A 24,685-nucleotide genomic window follows, 5' to 3' on the forward strand; every position below is an offset into this window, starting at 1 on the left:
TTTTTTTTTTTTTTTTTTTTTTTTTTGAGACGGAGTCTGGCTGTGCTCCCAGGCTGGAGTGCAGTGGCGTGATCTCGGCTCACTGCAAGCTCCGCCTCCCGGGTTCACGCCATTCTCCCACCTCAGCCTCCCAAGTAGCTGAGACTACAGGCGCCCGCCACCACGCCCGGCTAGTTTTTTTTTTTTGTATTTTTAGTAGAAACGGGGTTTCACCATGTTGGCCAGGATAGTCTCGATCTCCTGACCTCGTGATCCACTCGCCTCGGCCTCCCAAAGTGCTGGGATTACAGGCTTGAGCCACCGCGCCCGGCTGCCCGGCTAATTTTTTGTATTTTTAGTAGAGACGGGGTTTTACCATGCTGATCAGGCTGTTCTCGAATTTCTGACCTCATGATCCGCCCGCCTCAGCACCCAAAGTGCTGGGATTACAGGCATGAGCCACTGTGCGCGGCCTACAAGTTTTAAATTTTACATAGATTTATCATCTTTATGACTTCTGGGATTGTTAATCTTTAGTTTTTGTCACTTTGCTAGGAGAAAGGTGATATTATTATTACTCTTATTTTTTTGAGATGGAGTCTTGCTCTGTAGCCCAGGCTGGAGTGCAGTGGCACAATCTCGGCTCACTCCAACCTCTGTTTCCTGGGTTCAAGCGACTCTCCTGCCTCAGCCTCCCGAGTAGTTGGGATTACAGGTGCCTGCCACCATGCCCAGCTAATTTTTGTATTTTTAGTAGAGATGGGGTTTTTCTGTGTTGGTCAGGCTGGTCTCAAACTCCTGACCTCAGTTGATCCACCTGCGTTGGCCTCCCAAAGTGCTGGGGTTACAGATGTGAGCCGCTGCACCTGGCTGGATGTGTGTGTGTGTGTGTGTGTGTGTATATATATATTTATTATTATTATTATTTTTAATATTTCGGAGGCAGGATCTCACTGTATTGCCGAGGCTGGAGTTCAGTGATGTGATTATGGCCTACCGCAGCCTTGACCTCCTGGGCTTAAGTGATCCTCCCATCTCAGCCTCCCAGGTAGCTAGGACCACAGGCACCATCGTGGTTGACTTATGTTTAGTATTTTTTGTAGAGTCGAGAGTTTTGCCATGTTGCCCAGGTAGTCTCAAACTTAGGAGTTCAAGCGATTTGCCTGCCTTGGCCTCTTCAGGTGCTGGAATTACAGGCGTGAGTCACCTCACATGACTGTAAAGTGATTGTTTAGAGACATTTAACTTTTTCGGTGACGTTAATAATTTTACAGTTAAAGAAAAAGTTACCTCAACAAAGGGAGACTGCCCTTTAATTGCTAAGAGGGAGCATTGCTTTGTGTTTTTTTAGTTTCATTGTATCTTACAGTGTTCAAACACTGTACTGGAAGTAAATAATTAAGTTTAAAAGAATTTTCTTCTCCAGTGTTTGGAGTATCCATTTCTTTTTGTCCCAATTTCTGTATCTGAAAAACAATATTGGCTTCAAAAACCAAAAAAATGTTTAGCTTCCCCCACATTGCGGATATACGGTGTAAATGTGTTTCCACCCCGTTTTCAAGCTAATGTGACAAATTTGCTACATTATAAATAACAGAAGCCTGTGTGCAGATTTTGGGAATAGCACACATACAATAGTCCAAGGACATTATCAACTCAGGTGCAGAAGTTCTTGCTGAAGCTTTATTAACAATTGTGTTTAAAAATACCAGATGGGAGCAGATTTAAGGAGGGAGATTCTCATGGAAGGTTATTTGGGATTTGTAGGTAAGAGAGAGAAGGATTTTAATTGAAAAGGTACTAGACTGTATTCTTACCTTTATAGCGTTGTCTTCTTTTCTTTTTTTTTTTGAGACACATTTTTGCTCTTGTCATCCAGGCTGGAGTGCGGTGGTGCGATCTCGGCTCACTGCAACCTCAGCCTCCGGGGTAGCTGGAATTATAGGCTCCTGCCACCATGCCCAGCTCATTTTTGTATTTTCAGTAGAGATGGGATTTCGCCATGTTGGCCAGGCTGGTCTTGAACTCCTGACCTCAAGTGAGCCACTGGCCTTGGTCTCCCAGAAGTGTTGGGATTACAGATGTGAGCCACCTCCCCTGGCCTATAGTGGTGTGTGTGTGTCTGTGTGTTTTCTTCTTGAGTCGGAGTCTTGCTCTGTTGCCCAGACTGGAGTGCAGTGGCGCAATCTTGGTTCACTGCAACCTCCACCTCCCTGGTTCAAGCGATTCTCCTGTCTCAGTAAGTAGCTGGGATTACAAGTGCGAACCACCACGCCCGGGTAATATTTGTATTTTTAGTAGAGATGGGGTTTCGCCATGTTGGCCAGGCTGGTGTCGAACTCCTGACCTCAGGTGCTCCACCTGCCTCAGCCTCCGAAAGTGGTGGGTTTGCAGGCGTGAACCACCGTGCCCAGCCTAGTCGTATTTTCTATCCAAGTTTTGGATGTAATTCTCTTGGGATTTTTGTCCTGATTTGTACAGCTGCCACTGTACTGTTCATGACTGTATCCATGGGAACATAAGTAGGATGACATAAGTTTATAACTTGTTGCTAGGCAGATCGAGTTTGTAATGTATTAATATTAACATTTTCTCATTAAAAAGCATTTGGATGGTTTTCTTTTGTGCGGTGAAGGTAACTAAACAGCATAATTTGGAATTAAAACTGTGAAGTTGTATAAATTCCTTCTAGGAGAACGAACTACTCTCTCTTTCTTTCTTTCTTTCTTTCTTTCTTTCTTTCTTTCTTTCTCTCTTTCTCTCTTTCTCTCTTTCTCTCTTTCTCTCTCTCTCTCTCTCTTTCCTCCTCCCTCCCTCCCTCCCTCCCTCCCTCCCTCCCTTTCTTTTCTTTCTTTTTGTCATCCATGCTGGGACTACAGTGGTGTGATCAGGTTTCACAGCGTGGACCTCCTGGACACAAATGATCCTCCTACCTCAGCCCCTCTCCTCCCCTTCCCCAGCTCCTCCCCTTCCCTTCCCCAACTCTCCCCCTCCAGTTGCTGGGAATACCGGTATGCATCAGCATGTCCGGCTAATTTATTTATTTGTTTATTTTTAAATTTTTAAAATTTATTTAATTTTTGAGATGGAGTCTCGCTCTGTTGCCCAGGCTAGAGTGCAGTGGCGTGATCTCGGCTCTTTGTATCCTCCCGGGTTCAAGCGATTCTCCTGCCTCAGCCTCCCTAGTAGCTGGGATTATAGGCACCTGCCATCATGCCTGGCTAATTTTTGTAGTTTTGTGGAGATGCGGTTTCACCATGTTGGCCAGGCTGGTCTTGAACTCCCCAACCTCAAGTGATCTGCCCGCCTCAGCCTCCCAAAGTGCTGGGATTACAGGTGTGAGCCACTGTGCTCGACCTATTCTTTTATTTATTTATTTATTTGTTTGTTTATGAGACGGAGTCTCACTCTGTCGCCGGGCTGGAGTGCAATGGCGCGACCTCGGCTCACTGCAACCTCTGTCTCCTGGGTTCAGGCGATTCTCTGCCTCAGCCTCCCGAGCAGCTGAGATTGCCTGGCTAATTTTGTGCTTTTAGTAGAGATGGGGTTTCACCATGTTAGTCAGGCTGACTTTGAATTCCCGACCTCAGGTGATCCCCCTGCCTCAGCCTCCCAGAGTGTTGGGATTACAGGCATGAGCCACCGCACTCTGCCATATATATATGTGTATTTTTTCTTTGAGTTTGCGTTTTGCCATGTTGCGCAGGCTGGTCTTGAACTCCTGAGTTTCAGATCGCCCACCTCGGCCTCCCAAAGTGCTAGGAGCCACTGTGCCCAGCCTACTCATGTTTTTAATTAATTGAATGTTTGAAATGGAAGATAATTAGTTAAAATAATTGTGTCTTAAGCCTGTCCTCTTCAGCTAAAACAGTCAGTATTCTTGAGCCCAGCCTGGGCAACACAGTGAAACCCTGTCTTACAGAGAATTGAAAAGTTAGCTGGCTGTAGTAGTGTGCACCTCTGGTTCCAGGTACTTTGGAGTCTGAAGTGGGAGGATCACTTGAGCAAGGGAGGTTGAGGCTGCAGTGAGCTGCCGTTGCACTCCGGCATGGGTGACAGAGTGAGATCCCTGTCTCAGAAGAAAAATAGAAAAGAGGCTGGGTGCGGTGGCTCACGCCTGTAATCCCAACACTTTGGGAGGCCGAGGCAGGTGGATCACAAGGTCAGGAGTTTGCGAGACCATCCTGGCCAACATGTTGAAACCCTGTCTGTATTAAAAATACAAAAAAAATTAGCTGGGCTTGGTGGCGCATGTCTGCAGTCCCAGCTACTTGGAAGGCTGAGGCAAGAGAATCGCTTGAACCCAGAAGGTGGAGATTGCAGTGACCCGAAATTGCACCACTGCACTCCAGCCTTGCGGCAGAGTGAGACTCGATCTCAAAAAAAAAAAAAAAAAGAAAAGAAAAAAGAAAACCAGAAAAGAATTATTTAAGTAGTTTTTCAAGAATAAATAATATTTATACAGCTGGGCACAGTGGTTCACGCCTGTAGTCCTAGCACTTTTGGAGACTGAGGCGTGTAGATCACTTGAGCCCAGGAGTTCGAGCCAGCCTGGGCAACATGGCAAAAGCCCATCTCTACAAAAAATATAAAAATTAGCCAGTTATGGTGGTGTTCTCCCTTAGTTCCAGCTGTTTAAGAAGCTGAGGTGGGCGGATCACTTGTGCACAGGAGATTGAGGCTGCAGTGAGCCGAGATCTCGCCACTGCTCTCCAGTCCCAACAACAGAGTGAGACCCTGTTTCAATAAAATTTTTAAAAAAAGTATTTATGCAGTTTGATTTTTTTTGTGCCAGCCACTCTGATAAGGTGCTTTATAGGACAATTTGGGGAAGTAATTGCTGTTAACTCCATTTTACTCATATAAGGAAACTGACACTTGCACAAGGTTTAATATTTCTTGCCCACTAACATGTATGCTTCAAGAAAGCAGGGGCTATGGGTTATTAGTGTCTGTCCCCCTCCTGTATCTAGCATAGCTTCTTTGGGGTTTGGGTAGTGTGTCAAATACAGTGGAAAGGCTGGTTTTACAAAGATGATTGTTGTATCCTCATTTATTACTTTTGAACTTGTAGCTTCGTAGGGAAATCATGGGAATTTGAGCAGCACTGAATCTGCATGTATTGAAAAAGCTTGCATCATTTCTGGATTTCATGTGGGGAACATTTGATAGTACCTCTCTCGTGATTTGATAAGGTCCAGTGTTTGGGGACAAGAGTGGTTAACATAGGAATTGATAGAGTTGTGACTCCATTCTGTTTGAGCATGTTTAGTTTTTACCTCTTTCCCTTTACTCCTTGTGCCCCAGCTGCGTCTTGGTCCATTGTCCTTTCAGTGTCTTACTCTAATAGAAAGAATACATAGGTAAAGAAGGAGTCTGATAGAAGGAATAAACTTCTTCGTTTGATGGTATTAAGTGTCTGATCTTGATGTTTAGTATAAGTTGTATGCAGTGCCTCATGTTTCTTACCTTTGAGTCATAGAAAATAACATTTTAGAGCTGGTTAAGATTCTTGAGATTATTTGGCAGGAGGAAATTGAAGCACAATTCAATTCCACAGAACGTTGTTGAATGCATTTCTTCATTTGTTAAGAGTGATAATGTTTGTATCATAGGGTTGATACAAAGAGGAAGAGATACTCTTTATGAAAGTCTTAGGCTGATTTGATGATAATACTAATAGTATTGTTCAGAAGTTACTGGGCTGGGCATGGTGGCTCACACCGGTAATTTCAGCACTTTGGGAGGCAGAGGTGGGAAATTCCAGACCAGCCTGGGCAACAAAGTGAGACCTCATCTCTATAAAAAGTACAAAAATCAGCTGGGTATGGTGGCACATGCGTGTGGTCCCAGGTACTCAGGATGCTGAGATGGAAGGATCACTTGAGCCCAGGAAGTCGAGGCTGCGGTGAGCTATGATCATGCCGCTGCACTCCAGCCTTGGTGACAGAGTGAGACCCTATTAAAAAAAGTTAGTCTGTGTTAGCGTAGTATTGGCAGAAAAGTATTCTGACACAATATAGGAAGGACCAGGGTATGGGGGAATGGAGTCAGGAAGTCCATTTTAAAGATTTTACAGTGTTCTAAACTTGGTAGTGAAGGCCTAGCATTAGAAATGGAAGAGATTGGCTGGGCACGGTGACTCACGCCTGTAATCCCAGCACTTTGGGAGGCTGAGGTGGGTGGATCACGAGGTCAGGAGATGAGACCATCCTGGCTAACATGGTGAAAACCCATCTCTACTAAAAACACAAAAAATTAGCTGGGTGTGGTGGCAGGCGCCTGTGGTCCCAACTACTAAGGGAGGCTGAGGCAGGAGAATGGCGCGAACCCTGGAGGTGGAGCTTGCAGTGAGCCGTGATTGCGCTGCTGCACTCCAGCCTGGGCAACAGAGCGAGACTCTCAACAACAACAAGGGAAGTCCTTCACATCCTTGGGCTCCTTGTGTGTCACCATCCTTAGTATTCTTAGAAGCCCTGTTGTTTGATGGAGAGGATCTTAAAATCCTTAGAAGGCCCTTGGTCTGTTGGAAAGGACAGTGCAGAACCTTCTTAGATCTTTTCAAGGTTTTAAGAAAGTATTACAGTCACAATCTGGATTTGTTCTTTACCACTGAGAATTTTGAGAATCGTTTCTTTTTTTAAATTCTGCCTGGAAATCTCCGTAGGTAGATCATGGAGTTTATTAGGTACATTTCCTGTTTTCCACATTTCTAAAGGCCACATTTTCCACTACTTAGACAACAGGGGACCCTTTTCCTGCAATGTACAATAGTAGTTTTCTTAGTTTCTGTTAAGCTCTTCTTGGTAGTTTCCTTGTTGAGGCCCTCCAGGCTTTTGCTGACAGCCTCTTAAAGGCCTTGCAATTTCCACCTGTCACGCAGCCCAAAGCCAGTAGCACAGTTCTGGATTTTTGTTGCAACATCTCACTTCCAGGTGCCAAAATCTGTTCCACAGTCTTGCTGCCTGAAAAATGACCCCCAGATTTTAGTGACTTAAAATAATTCCATGGTTTCTGTAGGTCAGGAATTTAGGAAGAGCTTGATTGGGTAATTGTGGCTCCGGTTTTTGCTATGGCTGCAGTCAGATGGTAGAGCTGGAAGAGTAGTGGGCAGGCAAGGCAGTGTGCACAGCTGGGGAGGGCCGGCTGAGCCGCCTCCACAAGGTCTCTGTGTGGGCTTGTTTGTGCTGCTTCTTCAGGGCACTCAGACTGCCCACATGGCTTTGTGTCCAAATGTATGTCCTACAGGAGGACGAGCAGCATTACCTTTTATGATGACTTAAGTCTTGGAAGTTGCATCACGTCATTTCTGCTATAGTCACCAACTTGCCTGGGGTTTTAGGGGAGGAATACAGACCTCATATCTTAGTGTCAGTTGGCCACACTGTAAGGTGATACGGGGTGGGAGTTAACGTGATCGGCTCTAGGAAAATGTAATCCACCATAGCTCTTAGTGAAACAGTTAGATCCATGTCTGATCACCTGCAGGGGAGTCTTGCCATTAATAAGCACCAGCTGTGTACATGAAATTAAAACTTACTTTTTAGTACTTCCTTCTTAACTGTGACTTAACTGTCAAGGATTATCAGACACATGAAGAAAAAGCCGTAACAGTCTAACACAGACAGATAAAAAGAAACCGAGTGAAGAAATAGGAAATACAAGTTGCATAAGAGAAGCTCAAATATGAAAAACAAAAAAGCTTGAAGAGTTGAGAGAAAATGCATGACATAAAAACAAGAAGGTATAAAGTAGGGGTCCATTCAGAGAACAAGAAAGAGCTCTTGGAAAATAGGATAGCAGGACAAATTTTCAATAGGAAACCAAGGGAATCTTCTGGAAAGTAGTAAGCAAAGACAGACAAAAAGAGAAAATGCCTGATTGGCTCCTTGACTGAAAAATATTTAGGTGGGAAGAGAAAGTGTGGAAATGTGAATAAGGACTGTATACTAATGATAATGAATTAATATTAACTTTTGCTTAAGTGTGATAATAGCACTGTGGTTATAGAGGAGAATGCCCTTATTCTTAGAAGATGCATACTAAAGGAACTGTTACGGTATTTGCATTTTTCAGATGGTTGTGTGCACATATGTGCGCTCACACGCAGTGGGAGAGGGAGGGAGAAGGGAGAGCAGTTATGTACAAGAGAGACAACTAAAGCGATTGTGATATAATGTTAGTAATCGATGATGAATACAAAAACAGAACAGAAGGGAATACTTTAGAGTTAATGGATTGGTTCAGGAGCTCCAACATCTGAATTGTTTTGTGTTCTAGAGAGAGATAAAAGATAATTGAGAGGAAACAACATTAAATCAACACATTAAAAATGTTCAGAACTGAAAATCACAAATCTCCACATTGAGCAGACCCACTGAGTGCCCAACGCAGGGAATAAAATAAAAAATAGATTGGTACCTCACACTGGGATTTCAGAACACTGAGAATAGAGAAGTTCCCAAAATCCTCCAGTGGAAACAAGTCAAGTTACAACAGTGTACTGAGAATCTGTATGACACTAGAATCTAGGTGACAGTGGAGCAGTGTCCTCAGAAATCTAGGAGCATACCAATCAAGGAGTTTTTTTTTTTTTTTTTTTTTGAGATGGAGTCTCACTCTGTGGCCAGGCTGGAGTGCAGTGGTGTGATCTCAGCTCACTGCAGCCTCTGCCTCCTGGGTTCAAGCAATTTTCCTGCCTCAGCCTCCCAAGTAGCTGGATTGCAGGCCCACACCACCATGCCTGGCTAATTCTTTGTATTTTTAGTAGAGACAGGGTTTCCCCACCATGCTGGCCAGGCTGGTCTTGAACTCCTGACCTCATGATCTGGCCGCCCCAACCTTCCAAAGTGATGGGATTACAGGCATGAGCCACTACACCTGGCCCAATTTAGGATTCTATGCCAAACTGTAGTATGGACATAAAGACATCTTTATTTTTATTTATTTGTTTTGTTTATTTTTGAGATGGAGTCTCCCTCTGTCACCCTGGCTGGGGTGCAGTGGCATGATCTCCGCTCACTGCAGCCTCTGCTTCCCTGGTTCGGGGAGTTATCATGCCTCAGCCTCCCGAGTAGCTGGGACTACAGATGTGTGCCACCAAGCCTGGCTAATTTTTGTATTTTTAGTAGAGTTGGGGTTTTGCCATTTTGGCCAGGCTGGTCTCAAACTTCTGACCTCAAGTGAGCTGCCCACCTTGTGCTCCCAAGGTGCTGGGACCACAGGCACGTGCCACTGTGCTCGGCTTGTTATTTTTAATTTGATGCTCATATTATTCCAGATTTGGCCAGTGGGAGTTCCTTCAAGCTGACTCCTGTGTCCTTTTGACAAATATCTATAATCCTTTATTTATTTATATTTTTTTGAGACAGAGTCCTGTTCTGTCGCCCAAGCTGGAATGTAGTGACGTGATCTCACCTCACTGCAACCCCCGCCTCCCGGGTTCAGGCGATTCTCCTGCCTCAGCCTCTGGCGTAGCTGAGATCACAGGCATGCGCCACCACACCTGGCTAATTTTTGTATTTTTAGTAGCAACAGGGTTTCACCATGTCGGCCAGGCTGGTCTTGAACGCTTGATCTCAGGTAATCTGCCTGCCTCGGCCTCCCGAAGTGCTGGGATTACAGGCGTGAGCCATTGCACCCAGCCTTCTATAATCCTTTAAATGCTTGTTCGTGGTATCTTAGAATATTTCAAATTTATCTTGTGTTTTCCCTGCCTCGTCCTGGAGTCAACTGTTTGCCTAAGGAGGAGTCATTCTCTTGAAGTGGAGAATAATATTATAGAAACCAGTATCTTGGCACTAGCTGTGTTTATTGCTGCCAGGATATCATTGCTTTTAGCCCTCTTAGTAGGCAGAACAAGTACATAGATCTGTATGTATTTATTTATTAGACATTTATTGTCTGTTTCTCTGCCTATAATCTATATAACCATGAATTTTACACACAAACACCACCATTTTGATCCAACATCATAGGATTCATTTTAGCCCTTTTCCTTTCCTTATTTGTAGCTCCTCTCTATGACAGTGAGAATCTTGGTTCTCATCCTTAATATAGTTACTCATTTGCTTAATCTCCCTGAAAGCTTGGCCCAGGCATGGAATCCAGCAAAGGATAAGGTAAAGGGAATTCTTAAAGAGAAATCTTGGAATAATAGCTATATAGGCATTCACCAGTTAGTCCAGATTGGTGAGTGAAGACAGGGCTCCAAAGCGGGTGTTGTCAAGAAATAAACAACCAATAGGTAACCTGATGTGTTGAGACTTACACATGTAGTAGAAGTTCAGAGGTGGATTAGTGATACATATACAGAAAACCAAACAAGCAAAAAGAAAAAAAGAAAAAAAGACAGTTATTAATTCCAGGTAAAGAATCACACGTGATCACGCCACTGAACTCTGGCCTGAGTGATAGAGGGAGACCCTGTCTCAACAAAAATAAATTAAAAATCAGGTAGTACAAGAATGGATTTACAAAAACAATGCAACATGATTCAGCTATGAATAGTATTTACTAGTCATAAACTAGGAGGGTTCCATAACACTGAACTTAGGGAGCAATTTAGGAAGTAAAGTGAGAAAAAAAGTACACAGGGGCCTTAGGACCTAAGCAGCTAGTATAATACCACTTGTGGATGTTTAGTATGCATTTTGGCTACCAGCAGCTTTTGAAAACTCTGAGGGGAAATTATCCACACCACAGTAGAAGCTATTATGCTTTCCCATCCTCTCTTGTAGTTTGTAATAGATGTGTGACTTTTGCTCCATGCACCAGGGCAAGACTAGAATTAGGAAGCAAGTGATGTGAAGTAGGCAAGCATGGCTGCCAGCTTTCAGAGGCAGCATTTGCTAGTGGTGGTGTCCACTGCGCACTGCCAAGTGTCCTTGTGTTTAACACTTGCAGCAGTTAGGACCTCCACTGAAGCAGTTCTGTGGGGGGTAAATTCTGGTGTTGTCCTAGTTGCATGGCTCGTAAATCTGGTTTGATGACCTTCTTGTTGAGCCACTTAGTTGCTTATATTAGCTAGAATGGACTTTGTTTACTGTAAAAAATCTGGTTGATAAAATTGGCATCAGGAATGATCCCCAAGAAAATGAATTGGTTATCTAACTTGGTTGTGTATGAAGGCAGTGAAGAAAGGTGAGAGCTTAAAGAATCATAGTGGCTGTGGGCCGGGCGCAGTGGCTCACGCCTGTAATCCCAGCACTTTGGGAGGCCGAGATGGGCAGATCATAAGGTCAGGAGATGAGACAATCCTGGCTAACACGGTGAAACCCTGTCTCTACTAAAAATACAAAAAATTAGCCAGGCATGGTGGCGGGCACCTGTAGTCCCAGCTACTCAGGAGACTGAGACAGGAGAATGGCGTGAACCCAGGAGGCGGAGCTTGCAGTGAGCCAGGATAGCACCACTACACTCCAGCCTGGGTGACAGAGTGAGACGCCACCTCAAAAAGGAAAAAAAAAAAAAATTATAGTGGTCATGGTGCCTGGTGCCCATAATCCTGGCACTTTGGGAGCCTGAGGCGGGAGAATCACTTGAGGTCACTCACTTGAGTGAGTGCCACTGCACTCCAGCCTGAGGGACAGAACACAGAGCAAGATCCTGTCTCAATAAATGAATGGATGGTTGGATGGATGGAGGGAGGGAGGGAGGAAGGGAGGGATGGATGGATCATAGTGATCAGCCGTGCTTAATGACTGAGATTAGTCTATTCTGAAGTATGTTAATAAAGCTTGAAGGATCAGAGGAAGAGAGTAGGAAAAAAGCACACACATTCTACCAACCTTGCCACATCCATTCAATTAAAAAACAAAACAGGATTCCCTTGGATATTGGAAAAGGGAAGTCAGACGTCAAAGTTGTAGACAGGATTAAGCCACTTAATTTTTCTATTAAATGTACTCTAGAGAGTAAGTTCATGCTTCTCATTTTACTGATGGAGAAACAGTACCATATACTTGGTGAAATTTCTATGTGCAAGACACTGGTTATTCTGTAATTGTTGTATATAAAGGGCCAAACATTTAAGTTATTGGGCTATTCCTTCTCATTGGTATTGTGGGGGTTCTTTACCAGCTGTGTTAGGAACTGACTTGAGATATGTTAAACTTACAGGACTTGATTTAGAACCCTTACTCTTAGATGTTAAATATTTGATTTGCTCTTTATTGAATAACTTTATTATCCTTTATTGAATAACTTAATTATCTTATTACTAATAATTCTTGTATTAGTGAGACTTAGATTCAGAATATGGGTATGTTAATGAGAATGTTCTCATTTAAAACACTACTAATTCAGTAGCAGCTAATGAAACTATCATTGTTGCACAGTACATTGTTGACTAGTTAGAAGCATTTGACAGTATGTTTGGAGTATTGCTATTAATAAAGGGTGTAGAATTTGAAAATAGGCCAGGCGCAGTGACTCACGCCTGTAATCCCAGCACTTTGGGAGGCCAGGAGTTCGAGACCAGCCTGACCAATACAATGAAACGCCGTCTCACACAAAATTAGCTGGATGTGGTGGCAGGCACCTGTAATCCTAGCTACTCAGGAGGCTGAGGCAGGAAAATCGCTTGAACCCGGGAGGCAGAGGTTGCAGTGAGCCGAGATCACGCCACTGCACTGTAGCCTGGGCAACAAAGTGAGACTCCGTCTCAAAAAAAGCAATAAAACAAAAAAACAAAAGCCAGAATTTGAAAGTAGCTTAAGAGACTAGAGAAGTGGTGAACTTAATTATTTTATATTTATGTATCTTATTTTTTGCCTTGCTGACCAGAAGTGAATTGGTATGAATAAGCACACTTGCAAAATAAATGGGTTGTTTATTTATTTATAGAGACAGGGTCTTGCTTTGTTTCCCAGGCTGTAGTACAGTGGCACCATCATAGTTCACTACTACTGCCGGCAGCTTCTGGGCTCAACGGGTACTCCTGTCTTGACCTCCCAAAGTGCTGGGATTATAGGTGTGAGCCATGGTGCCCGGCCCCCTAATTATTTCGATAACCCCATAGACCTGATTTCTTGTGGCTGAAGGTCTCCCAAGTTGATTCTCATTAGGCTTTGTAAATAAAAGGAAACTTACACTGGAGGATCTTTATGCTGAGTTGGCTTAGAATAAGTAGAAGTTGCTAGAAATGTTTTATTTTTGTTTATTTAATTTGCTAGATCTGCTTTAGATATGAGCCTTGTAACTGAGTTTCTTATAAGTGTCCTTATGATTGTATCTATCCGTGGTGTTTGGATTGATTATTTTAAGCTCCTAATATGTACCAGAACGTTTCCTACTTGTTTTAACCTGCTGTTTAATCTCTTTGAAGAAAGAACTCTTTCCTCCATTTTTATAGAAGAGAAAATTGAAACTTGAAGAGATGAGAGAACTCTCCTTCAGTCTAGGCAGAGCTGGGATTCCATTTCAGGACTGTTATACTACACCAAATAAACGCTTGCTGCGTTAAAGAATGACTTAACAGTGAATACCTTAAGTCTTCATTGCCTAGTTACGTGAATGGAAGAAAGGCTGAGCAGTGAATTACAAACACCCTCTCCTCTACTTGTCTTCTTCTGGCAGTGTTCCTTTACCTAATTCTGTGTCCTCAAACTCCCTGTTTTCTTTAGGTGATTATATATTTTTTTTCTTTTAAGCTTTCCTATCTGCTTGTTCTTCTGAACAGTTCCCTTCAAATGTTATGCCATCCACCCACATCTGTATTTCAGTATTTTATTGTGTCCTTTCATTGAGACTCTAATTTGGGTGAATATTCTCCAAACTGCATTTCTTTCTAGCATATTCTATTTTTGTCACCTAGAATCAGCCTCCCAGCTGACTTTTTTCTATAGATATGTAACAATCACCTACTTTAACATTTTCTATCTTCCACTTAACAAAAATATTACCATTGATAAATAATGAATGCTTAGCATGCATAACTGTGCAAATAAACTGGGAGGAATGTGTATCTGGAAGATTTGAGGGGAGTATGGATAAAAAACTATTTGAAAATACCAGCTGTTGAATTTTATAGTGTTATTTATTTATTTATTTATTTATTTATTGAGACAGAGTCTTGCTCTGTTGCCCAGGCTGGAGTGCAGTGGTGCATCTCAGCTCATTGCAAGCTCCGCCTCCTGGGTTCACGCCATACTTCTGCCTCAGCCTCCTGAGTAGCTGGGACTACAGGCGCGCCTGCCACGATGCCTGGCTAATTTTTTTTGTATTTTTAGTAGAGATGGGGTTTCACCTTGTTACCCAGGATGATCTCGATCTCCTGACCTCGTGATCCGCCTGCCTCGGCCTCCCAAAGTGCTGGGATTACAGGCGTGAGCCACTATGCCCGGCCTATAGTGTTATTTTTATTTTTTAGTTTTTTTATTACTATTTTTTGAGATGGAGTCTCGCTCTGTCGCCAGGCTGAAGTGCAGTGGCGTGATCTTGGCTCACTGCAACCTCTATCTCCCAGGTTCAGGCGATTCTCCTGCCTCAGCCTCCCAAGTAGCTGGGACTACAGGGGCACACCAGCTAATTTTTGTATTTTTAGTAGAGACTGGGTTTCACTATGTTGGCTAGGATGTTTTCAATCTCCTGACCTCATGATCTACCTGCGTCGGCCTCCCAAAGTGCTGGGATTACAGGCGTGAGCCATCACACCTGACCTATTATTATTTTTTAATTGAGGCTTGTTTTACTTTCACCCAGGCTGGAGTGTAGTGGTGCAGTCTTGCCTCACTGGAGCCTCCGCCTCCTGGGCTCAGTCAGTCCTTCCACCTCAGCCTCCTGAGTAGCTGGGACCACAGGCACTTGCCACCATGCCCAGCTAATTTTTTCTATTTTTGGTAGAGACAGGGTTTCGCCGTGTTGTCCAGGCTGGCCTCAGCTTCCCAAAGTTTTGGGATTACAGGCATAAGCCACCATGTGCAGCCTATGGTGTTATTCTTTAGTAGTTCATAAAAAGTTCGTGTTAGATGTTTATAGCTGATAGTTACGGTTTGAATCTGTGTCCCCAGCCAAATCTTGTGTCGAATGGTAATCCCCAGTGTTGGAGGTGGGGCCCATTGAGAGGTGATTGAATCATGGGGGTGGATATCCCCCTTGGTGCTATTCTCATGATAGTGAGTGAGCTCTTAGGAGATCTGGTCCTCTAAAAGTGTGTAGCACCTCCCTGTTCTCTCTTGCTCCTCCTCTGGCCTTGTAATATGTGCTTGCTTTCCCTTTGCCTTCCACCATGATTGTAAGTTTCCTGAGGCCTCCCCAGAAGCTGAGCAGATGCCAGCATCATGCTTCCTGTACAGCCTGCAGAACCTTGAGCCAATTGAACCTCTTTTCTTTGTAAATTACCTAGTGTCATCTCAGATATTTCTTTCTTTTTTTTTCTTCTTTTTTTGAGACGGAGTCTGGCTCTGTCACCCAGGCTGGAGTACAATGGTGTGATCTCCACTCACTGCAAGCTCCGCCTCCTGGGTTCACGCCATTCTCCTGCCTCAGCCTCCCGAGTAGCTGGGACTACAGGTGCCCTCTGCCACGCCTGGCTGATTTTTTGTATTTTTAGTAGAGATGGGGTTTCACCATGTTGGCCAGGATGGTCTCGAACTCCTGACCTTAGGTGATCTGCCCGCCTCAGCCTCCCAAAGTGTCGGGATTACAGGTGCGAGCCATTGTGCCTAGCCAGATATTTTTTTTTTTTTTGTAGCAGTGTGAGAACAGACTAATACAATAACCATCATGTAAAATACAGTTTCCATTTTGAGCCAGGCATTTGGGTAAAAATGAAGAGTAGGTAAAAGACAAGATGTAGTTCTAATTTGAGCTTGTCATTTAGTAATTGAGTAATGCCGCATAATGGCTGTGGGTTTCCGATGACACACACCCTTTTGTGATGTGGGTGGCTTAGGGAGTAGTGTGTTTGTTGGAACCACAGTTCTCTGCAGAAGGAATATGATCAAGTCTGATCTTTGTAACTTAGAATTAATGAGGCCTGTCTGACACCTGTTCAGCACTTTGAGAGGCAAAGATGGGAGGATTATTTGAGCCTGAGTTTGAGACCAGCCTGGGAAAGATAGTGAGAACCTGTCTCTGCAAGAAAATAAAGAAAAAAATTGTTAAAAAAAAGAAAAAAATAAATAAAATTGGCGGCCACATGTCTTCCCTTTGTTTTTGTTTTTTTTTTTTCTTTTCTTTTCATTTTCTTTTCATTTTCTTTTCCTTTTCTTTTTTTCCCCCCTTTCTTTTCTTTTTTTTTCTTGAGACAGGATCTATTCGTCACCCAGGCTTGAGTGCAGTGATATGATCAAGGCTCGCTGCAGTGTCAATCTCCTGGGCTTAAAGGATCCTCCTGTCTCAGCCTCCCAAGTAGCTGGGACTGGAGGTAGGTGACACTACGCCTGGCTCATTTAAAAAACTTTTTGTAGAGATAAGGTCTTGCCATGTTGCCCAGGGTGGTCTCAAACTCCTGGCTTCAAGCCATCCTTCTTCCTCAGCCTCCCAAAGTGCTGGGATCTCTGGCATTAGCCCCTGCGGCCAACCTTTAAAAATTTTTTTTTTAAAGCTAAATTTTGTTGAATATTTGGATAGGCAATACAGGCATGTGTTACAAAATTAAAAGATGCAAAAGGGTTATGCACAAGAGAAGTAGATTTCTTATGCATTCCTGGCCTTCCATTTTCCTTTCCCTGGAGGTAAACGGTTTTCTGATTTCTTTTCTACAAGGATTCTGTTTAAATACTAGAGAGTGTCTGACCTGTTGTACTTTACTTTAGAATGGCAGGAAGCTGAATGATTCATGGGCATTTTTCCCTTTGTGAAGCTCATTGGCATTCCTTCCTCTCAATACCTTAACTATGGCGTGTTATATAATTTGCTTTTGTTTTTGCTTTATCACAATCTTTTCCTATGTTTTTTATAGTCTTAATTTTTTAAGCACTGATTTAGGTATCTATTAATAGTTCAGAAAGTTGTGAAGATTATAAACTCATGTTTGTGAAAGTGTCTAGCACATAATAATAGGTGATCAATAAATATTTCCTTCTAGCTTGTCCGTCCCCTACCTCCCACTGGTTGTATGTGTGAAACAAAAAAACGAAGGAGAAGGCCAAGCATGGTGTATAATCCCAGCACTCATGCCTGTAATCCCAGCACTTTGGGAGGCTAAGGTGAGTGAATTGCCTGAGGTCAGGAGTTCAAGACCAGCCTGGCCAACATGGTGAAACCCCGTCTCTACTAAAATTACAAAAATTAGCTGGGCGTGGTCACAGGCATCTGTAATCCCAGCTACACAGGAGGCTGAGGCAAGAGAATCGCTTGAACCCGGGAGGTGAAGGTCACGGTCAGTGGAGACCGCGCCACTGCACTCCAGCCTGGGCAACAGAGTGAGAGTTTGTCACCAAAAAAAAAAAAAGAAGAAATAAACCTATGAACCGACTAATGCAGTGGATTCCAAAATTAAGATTAAGCTCGTATAATTTGTAATGTTTCTTGATGTACCCATTCATTTGAGTGGAAACAAATTCTTTTCGTTCTTTGAAATCACTTTGCTGAGATGATTTTTTTTTTTTTTTTTTTTTTTTTTTTTTTTTGAGACGGAGTCTTGCTCTGTTGTGCAGACTGGAGTGCAGTAGCGCAATCTTAACTCACTGCAACCTCCATCTCCCAGGTTCAAGCGATTCTCCTGCCTCACTCTCCTGAGTAGCTAGGATTATAGGCACATGCCACCACACCCGGCTAATTTTTGTATTTTAGTAAAGATAGGGTTTCAACATGTTGGCCAGGCTGGTCTTGAACTCCTGACCTCAAGCGATCCGCCTGCTTGGCCTCCCAAAGTACTGGGATTATAGGTGTGAGCCACCATGCCCTGCAAGCTGAGACTTTTTTTTTTTTTTGAGACGGAGTCTCGCTCTGTCACCCGGGCTGGAGTGCAGTGGCCGCATCTCAGCTCACTGCAAGCTCCGCCTCCCGGGAGCCTCTCGAGTAGCTGGGACTACAGGCGCCCGCCACCTCGCCGGCTAGTTTTTTGTATTTTTTTAGTAGAGACGGGGTTTCACCGTGTTAGCCAGGATGGTCTCGATCTCCTGACCTCGTGATCCGCCCGTCTCGGCCTCCCAAAGTGCTGGGATTACAGGCTTGAGCCACTGCGCCCGGCCAAGCTGAGACATTTTTAAGAAAAATTTTCTGGTTTTTGTTTGTTTGTTTGTTTGTTTTGAGATGGAGTCTTACTCTGTCACCCAGGCTGGAGTGCAGTGGTACTATCACTGCAACCTCTGCCTCCTAAGTTCAAGCGATTCTCCTGTTTCAGCCTCCTGAGTAACTGGGACTACAGGTGTGCCACCATGCCTGGCTGATTTTTTGTATTTTTAGTAGAGATGGGGTTCACCATGTTGGCCAGGCTGGTCTTGCGCTTCTGACCTCAAGCGATCCACCCACTTCAGCCTCCCAAAGTGCTGAGATTACTCCCACAGCGCCTGCTCAGAAAAATTTTCTCTCCCCTCCTCCCTCCTCCCTCCTCCCTCCTCCCTCCTCTCTCCTCTCTTTTCTCTTTTTCTGAGACCAGGTCTCGCTCTGTTGCCTAGGATGGAGTGCCCTGGCACAATCTCAGCTCACTGCAACCTCCGCCTCCCAGGTACAGGTGATTCTCCTGCCTCAGCCTCCCAAGTAATTGGGATTACAGACGCCTGCCACCGCGCCCAGCTAATTTTTGTATTTTTAGTAGAGATGGGGTTCATCATGTTGGTGAGGCTGGTCTTGCACTTCTGACCTCAAGCGATCCACCCACCTCAGCCTCCGAAAGTGCTGGGATTACTCCCACAGCGGCTGCTCAGAAAAATTTTCCCTCCCCTCCCCTCCCCTCCCCTCCCTCCCCTCCCTCCCCTCCCTCTTCTCTCTTCTCTCTTCTCTCTTCTCTTTTTTCTCTTTTTCTGAGACCAGGTCTCGTTCTGTTGCCCAGGATGGAGTGCCCTGGCACAATCTCAGCTCACTGCAACCTCCGCCTCCCAGGTTCAGGTGATTCTTCTGCCTCACCCTCCCACGTCATTGGGATTACAGACGCCTGCCACCACGCCCAGCTAATTTTTGTATTTTTAGTAGAGATAGGGTTTCACCATGTTGGTGAGGCTGGTCTCAACCTCCCAACATCAGGTGATCCACCCGCCTCGGCTTCCCAAAGTGTTGGGATTACAGGCGTGAGCCACTGTGCCCGGCCTTCCTTTTTAAAAAGGTTTTTCTGACCAGGTGCGGTAGCTTTAATTCCTGTGTGTAAGACCAGGCACGGTGGCTCATGCCTGTGATCCCAGCACTTTGTGAGGCCAAGGTGGGCAGATCACTTGAGGCACAGGAATTGCTTGAACTAGGGAGGTAAGAAGTTGCAGTGAGCCAAGATCACACTATTGCACTCCAGGCTGGATGAGACTGAGACTCTGAAAAAAATAAAAATAATAAAAATGGTGTTCTTACATTTATGACTTGAGTTATGGAAAGTTTTTAGAGTGTGACTTTTTTCTCAGGAACAGGATGGCTACCTACCTACCCCCAACCCTTTCGTGTATGCTATGGATTATCGGACCCCTCACTTGGGTTCCCCTTACATCACAAAGGTGTGCTTGTCAGTACCAAGAAACCAACACTGATACATTACTAAGTTCCACATTTTATTTAGATTCCACTAGTTTTCCCATTAATATCCATTTCTGTTTTAGAATCCAGTCCAGAGTACTGTATGCATTGCATTTAATTATGATGTCTCCCCAGTTTGCTGTTTTTCACTTGATTAGACTAGAGTTATGCATTTGGGGAATTCATATTGTTGGAGTGGTGGGGGGTGTAGTGCATGCTACACCATGATTTATTGCTGATAATGTTAATCGTGGCCAAGGTTATGTTTCTCTACTGTATACATTCACCACCTTCCATACTTATTTTTTTGGAAACAAGTTAGTAAGTCCAATCTACACTCAAGTCGGGGATTTAAGCTCCATCTCCTGGAGGGGAGTGGGGGAATATTTACATAAATTACTTGAAATTCTCCCACAAGGAAGCTGCTTTTTCTAGGGAAGGTCTTTGCCCATTATTCTACTGGCTTACTGGACTTCTTATTTGACTTTTTAAAAAGAACCTCTTTAGATAAGACCCATAAATACTTGGATAAATTACTGCAATTTTATATTTGCTTATGAACAAGTGGAGTTTTGTTGATGCAGGGTTGCATGGCCTTCACTATCAAAACAAATGCCTCATCTGATCAGCATTTGTAAATAGTGAGGTACCAGCATCATTAGGGCTCATAAAGTCTTCCATTTTTATTTTGGCTACTCTGGTGGTGCGTAACATAATACTAACAACAATAAAAATTCATCTTATTTTACTGGAAATTCCTACAGAGTGACAGAATACCAGACAAGGAACCAATTCTGGCACAGTTATGTGTCAAACAAGAAAGCTCTGGGAATGTAATAATGTAATACAGTGTGATCGAGAGAGCTCTGGGCTGGAATAGGCATGGGGTCCTTGACACCATCACCTCTGCCAAGACACTTCATGTGTATGGTTTCCCAACCTTTAAGTAAACTCTATTTGTGAAGTTCTTTGTATCTTTAATAGTTTCTAGAGTTGCTTGAATTTGGGAGAACTTCTTGCAAGGGTAATGTGAAGTAGTGTCACATGGACAGTAATGGAGAGGTATCGCCTGCTGCCATTTATATAATAATTTTCAATTTGGAGGCAGAGAGAGGAGGCAGAAAGTTTGGTAAGGACATTATTACAACCTGAATAAGCCACTTAGAGCCTAGATCAGTGTTTGGGAATGTAGGAGAAGACAGCCATAGTCAAGAAGCGTGAAGTAGTTAATGTTGAGTTGTTTTTAGGTGGTTTTTCTGTTCTTTTTACTCCAAACACTGACTTTCATAATAAAATAAATAATCTGGTGAGTCGCATGCTCATGGTGTGCTGAGGCATTTAGCCAAGCACTTTATGTATGTATTATCTCATTTAATTCTGTCACTATGGGGTAGAGATTGTCTTTAACCACCGGTTTCAAACGAGAAAGCCCTGTTTGAAATCATTTTTCCAGTGTATTTAAATTTTGTAGGTGCACACCTAGAATTTCAAACTGATGGTCTGAGTTCTGAGCCCATCTGTTTAATTCATCCTAGTGGGTTATCTTATGGATATGCTGATTTTAGTAAAGCAACTCTAAGAATGTGATATACATTATGAGTGATACTTGTGGTTTGAATTTTTTTTTTTTTAACAACATGAAATTTTGAAGATATTTTGCATAGATTTGCTTTTGGGTAAAACCTTTTTTTTTTTTTCATAGCTTCTGTAATTAATTTCTTTTTCCCCCTTTTTGGGATGGGGTCTCATTCTGTCACCCAGGCTGGAGTGCAACTTGATGTATAATCATGGCTTACTGCAGCCTTGGACTCCTGGGCTCCAGCAATCCTCCCACCTTAGCCTCCCAAGTAGTAAAAGTACAGGAGCGCAACATCATGCCCTGTAGAGACGGAGTCTTGCTGTGTTGTGTTGCCCAGGCTGATCTCTTAACTGCTGGCCTCAAGTGATTCTCCCCACTTGGCCTCCCACAGTTTGATTAGAGGTGTGAACCACCGTGCCCAGCCCAAATTAACTTTTTAACCTATTCTAAATCAAGAAGAAAATAGATGTGTCTTTTCTGGGACTAGTAATAAGAAATTGACAGCATCTGATTTTTGGCTGTTGTTAAAAAGTGTGATTATTACGATACTGGTAGGCTAAGAAAGAGATTGCATGGTAAGTTTCATCCTTTCATCTTCAAACATAATGTTATTAAGGATAGAGATATTTCCTTAGTATGGGGTGACTTGTGTAAATTACTATCTCATAAGTTGGTTCAGATTAGTTTTTAAAAAGGGTAAAATTGTATATTAGTGATACTGCTCAGCTCTTTTTCAAAGGGATAAACCACTGTGAAGAGAGAAGGTTGGGGTAGAAGTCTAATAAAATCCTCACAAATCTGGATTAGTAACAGAAAAGTCAGTTATAGGCCAGGTGCGGTGGCTCATGCTTATAATCCCAGCACTGTGGGAGGCTGAGGCAGGTGGATTGCTTGAGCCCAGGAGTTTGAGACCAGCCTGGGCAGCATGGTGAAACCCTTTCTGTACTAAAAGTACAAAAAACAAGCTGGGTGTGTAGTCCTAGCTACTTGGGAGGCCGAGGTGGGAGGATTGCCTCAGCCCAGGAGGCGGAGGTTGCAGTGAGTCGAGATTGTACCGCTGCACTCCAGCCTGGGCAGCCGGGTGAGAACTTGTCTCAAAAAAGAAAGAAAGAAAAGTCACTTATAATTATGTGGGCTTTAAAAAACCTGACTGATAGTGCTCTGTTTCTAGTTTCACCAAAAGATAGGTAGTAATTCCATCCTCTTTCATGAAACTACAGTATGTCAGTGACTTTCTGTTCTCAGCATTTCAAAACCTTGTAAGACTCAGAGGGAAGAAATAGTTTCTCAGTAAGAAAAATTTAGTCAACAGTGTAATTATGTATTAAGTGCTTTAGGAAAAGCAGTGGGGGAAAGTATTTCCTAGAATATTAGGTCTGTCATTAGAGGTGAGCAGAGGGAGTTCCTTCAGAACAGGACAGGCATATCTGTAGGTGAAGTAGGATATAGTCTTATCCTACTTCACCTATAGCATATGTAGTTATGCTTATGGAAACATAATTTGAATTGGATATGAGTTTTTGTTTGTTTTGAGGCAGAGTCTTGCTCTGTTGCCCAGGCTGTATTGCAGTGGCACGATCATGGCTCACTGCAGCCTTGAACCCCTGGACTCAAGGAGTTCACCCACCTCAGCAACCCAAGTAGCTGGAACTACAAGTGTGAGCCACAATGCCTCGCTATTTTTTTTATTTTTTGTAGTGACAGGGTCTCACTTTGTTGCCCAGGCTGGTCTCAAATTCCTGACCTCAAGCAACCCTCCAGCCTTGGCCTCTCCAAGTACTGGGATTTCCAGGCGTGGGCAGTGCGCCCTGCCTGTGAGTTGTTAGATTAGGTGATTCTGTAGTATGCAGCACTTTGTTGTCATTTGCATGTTGTACTTTACGTATGGTTTTCCCAAGTCATTAAATGTACATAGTTCTGCAACTTTTTATTTTTATTTTTCTGGTGAAAAGATATACATATATTTAGAATTAGCCAGCTGGACTCAGTTTAGATGATCCCAGTTTTGTTGGCAACATCCCAAGCATCATAATCAGGAGCTGGTTGAACGTATGCCTCCTTCTCCCCATCAGGCTGAATCAGGGAGTTGACCATGGCCACATCAGGGTCACAGAGCTTCTTCACAGCCTGTTTGATCTGGCGCTTGTTGGCTTTAACATCCACAGTGAACACAGGTGTGTTGTTGTCGTCTCTCTTCTTCATGGCAGACTCAGTAGTCGGCGGCAACTTGATGGTAGTGTAGTGGTCAAGCTTGTTTCTCCTGGGGGCGCTCTTCTGAGGATATTTGGGCTACCCCTGGAGTTGCAGTGTTTTGGGCTGCTGGAAAGTGCGTGATGTGTGGATCTTTTTTTTTCAGCTGTGGATGCCTTTCAACACTGCCTTCTTGGCCTTCAAAGCCTTTGCTTTGGCTTTGGCTTTGGCTTTAGGAGGGGCAGGAGCTTCCTTCTTTGCTTTTGGTGCCATCTTGTGAAAAGGGCTCTGTAGCTTTTAATGTGTACAGTTTCCACAATACGGTTGTACCAGATTATGAGATTATGTTGGACATTTGAGTTCTTTCCAATTTATTGCTGTTTTCAGCAGCATTTGATGAATAACTTTGTAGGTAAGTTTTTGCATAGCTTTATGAATATTTTCTTTTGGGATAAATTGCTGGAGGCTTGGGTAAACTTTGCCAAACTACCCTTCAGAAAGCCTGAACTTATGTACAGTACACTTATGATACGGTTTGGCTCTGTGTCCCTACCCAAATCTTACCTTGTAGCTCCCATAACTCCCACATGTTGTAGGAGGGACCAGGTGGTAGATAATTGAATCATGAGGCCAGCTCTTTCCTGTGCTTTTCTCTTGATAGTGAATGAGTCTCACGAGATATCTGATCGTTTTACAAAGGGGAGTTTCCCTGCACAAGTGCTCCTCTCTGCCTGCTGCCATCCATGTAAGACCTTACTTGCTCCTCCTTGCCCTATGCCTTGACTGTGAGGCTTCCCCAGCCACACGGAACTGTTAAATCCAGTTAAACTTACTCTTTGTTTTGTAAATTGCCCAGTCTCTGGTATATCTTTATCAGCATTGTGAAAACACACTAATGCAACTTCTCTCATCATTTTTACTGGACAGGGTTTCTGTGTTCCCTTCTAACATCCTGTTTTGCCAGACTTTTGCAAAGAATTCCATATTGTCTTTTTTCCTAACTCAACCTTTTATAAGGAACTCTTTTTTTTTTTTTTTTTTTTTTTTGAGACGGAGTCTTGCTCTGTCACCCAGGCTGGAGTGCTGTGGCCGGATCTCAGCTCACTGCAAGCTCCGCCTCCCGGGTTCCCGCCATTCTCCTGCCTCAGCCTCCGGAGTAGCTGGGACTACAGGCGCCCGCCACCTCGCCCGGCTAGTTTTTTTGTATTTTTTAGTAGAGACGGGGTTTCACCGTGTTCGCCAGGATGGTCTCGATCTCCTGACCTTGTGATCCGCCCGTCTCGGCCTCCCAAAGTGCTGGGATTACAGGCTTGAGCCACCGCGCCCGGCCCA

The 24,685-nt window shown here is 43.7% G+C and overlaps 1 protein-coding gene and 1 pseudogene across 1 annotated transcript in view; one reads left to right on the forward strand and one right to left on the reverse strand.

The window, feature by feature from the left end:
• Positions 1–24,685, forward strand: part of RCOR1 (REST corepressor 1) — a 134,541-nt gene that overhangs the window by 42,309 nt on the left and 67,547 nt on the right. The window lies entirely within an intron of this gene.
• On the reverse strand, positions 23,153–23,626 carry LOC112628988 (annotated as a pseudogene).

The sequence above is a fragment of the Theropithecus gelada genome, chromosome 7b, assembly GCF_003255815.1.
Source record: "Theropithecus gelada isolate Dixy chromosome 7b, Tgel_1.0, whole genome shotgun sequence".
Classification (NCBI taxonomy): Eukaryota; Metazoa; Chordata; class Mammalia; order Primates; family Cercopithecidae; genus Theropithecus; species Theropithecus gelada.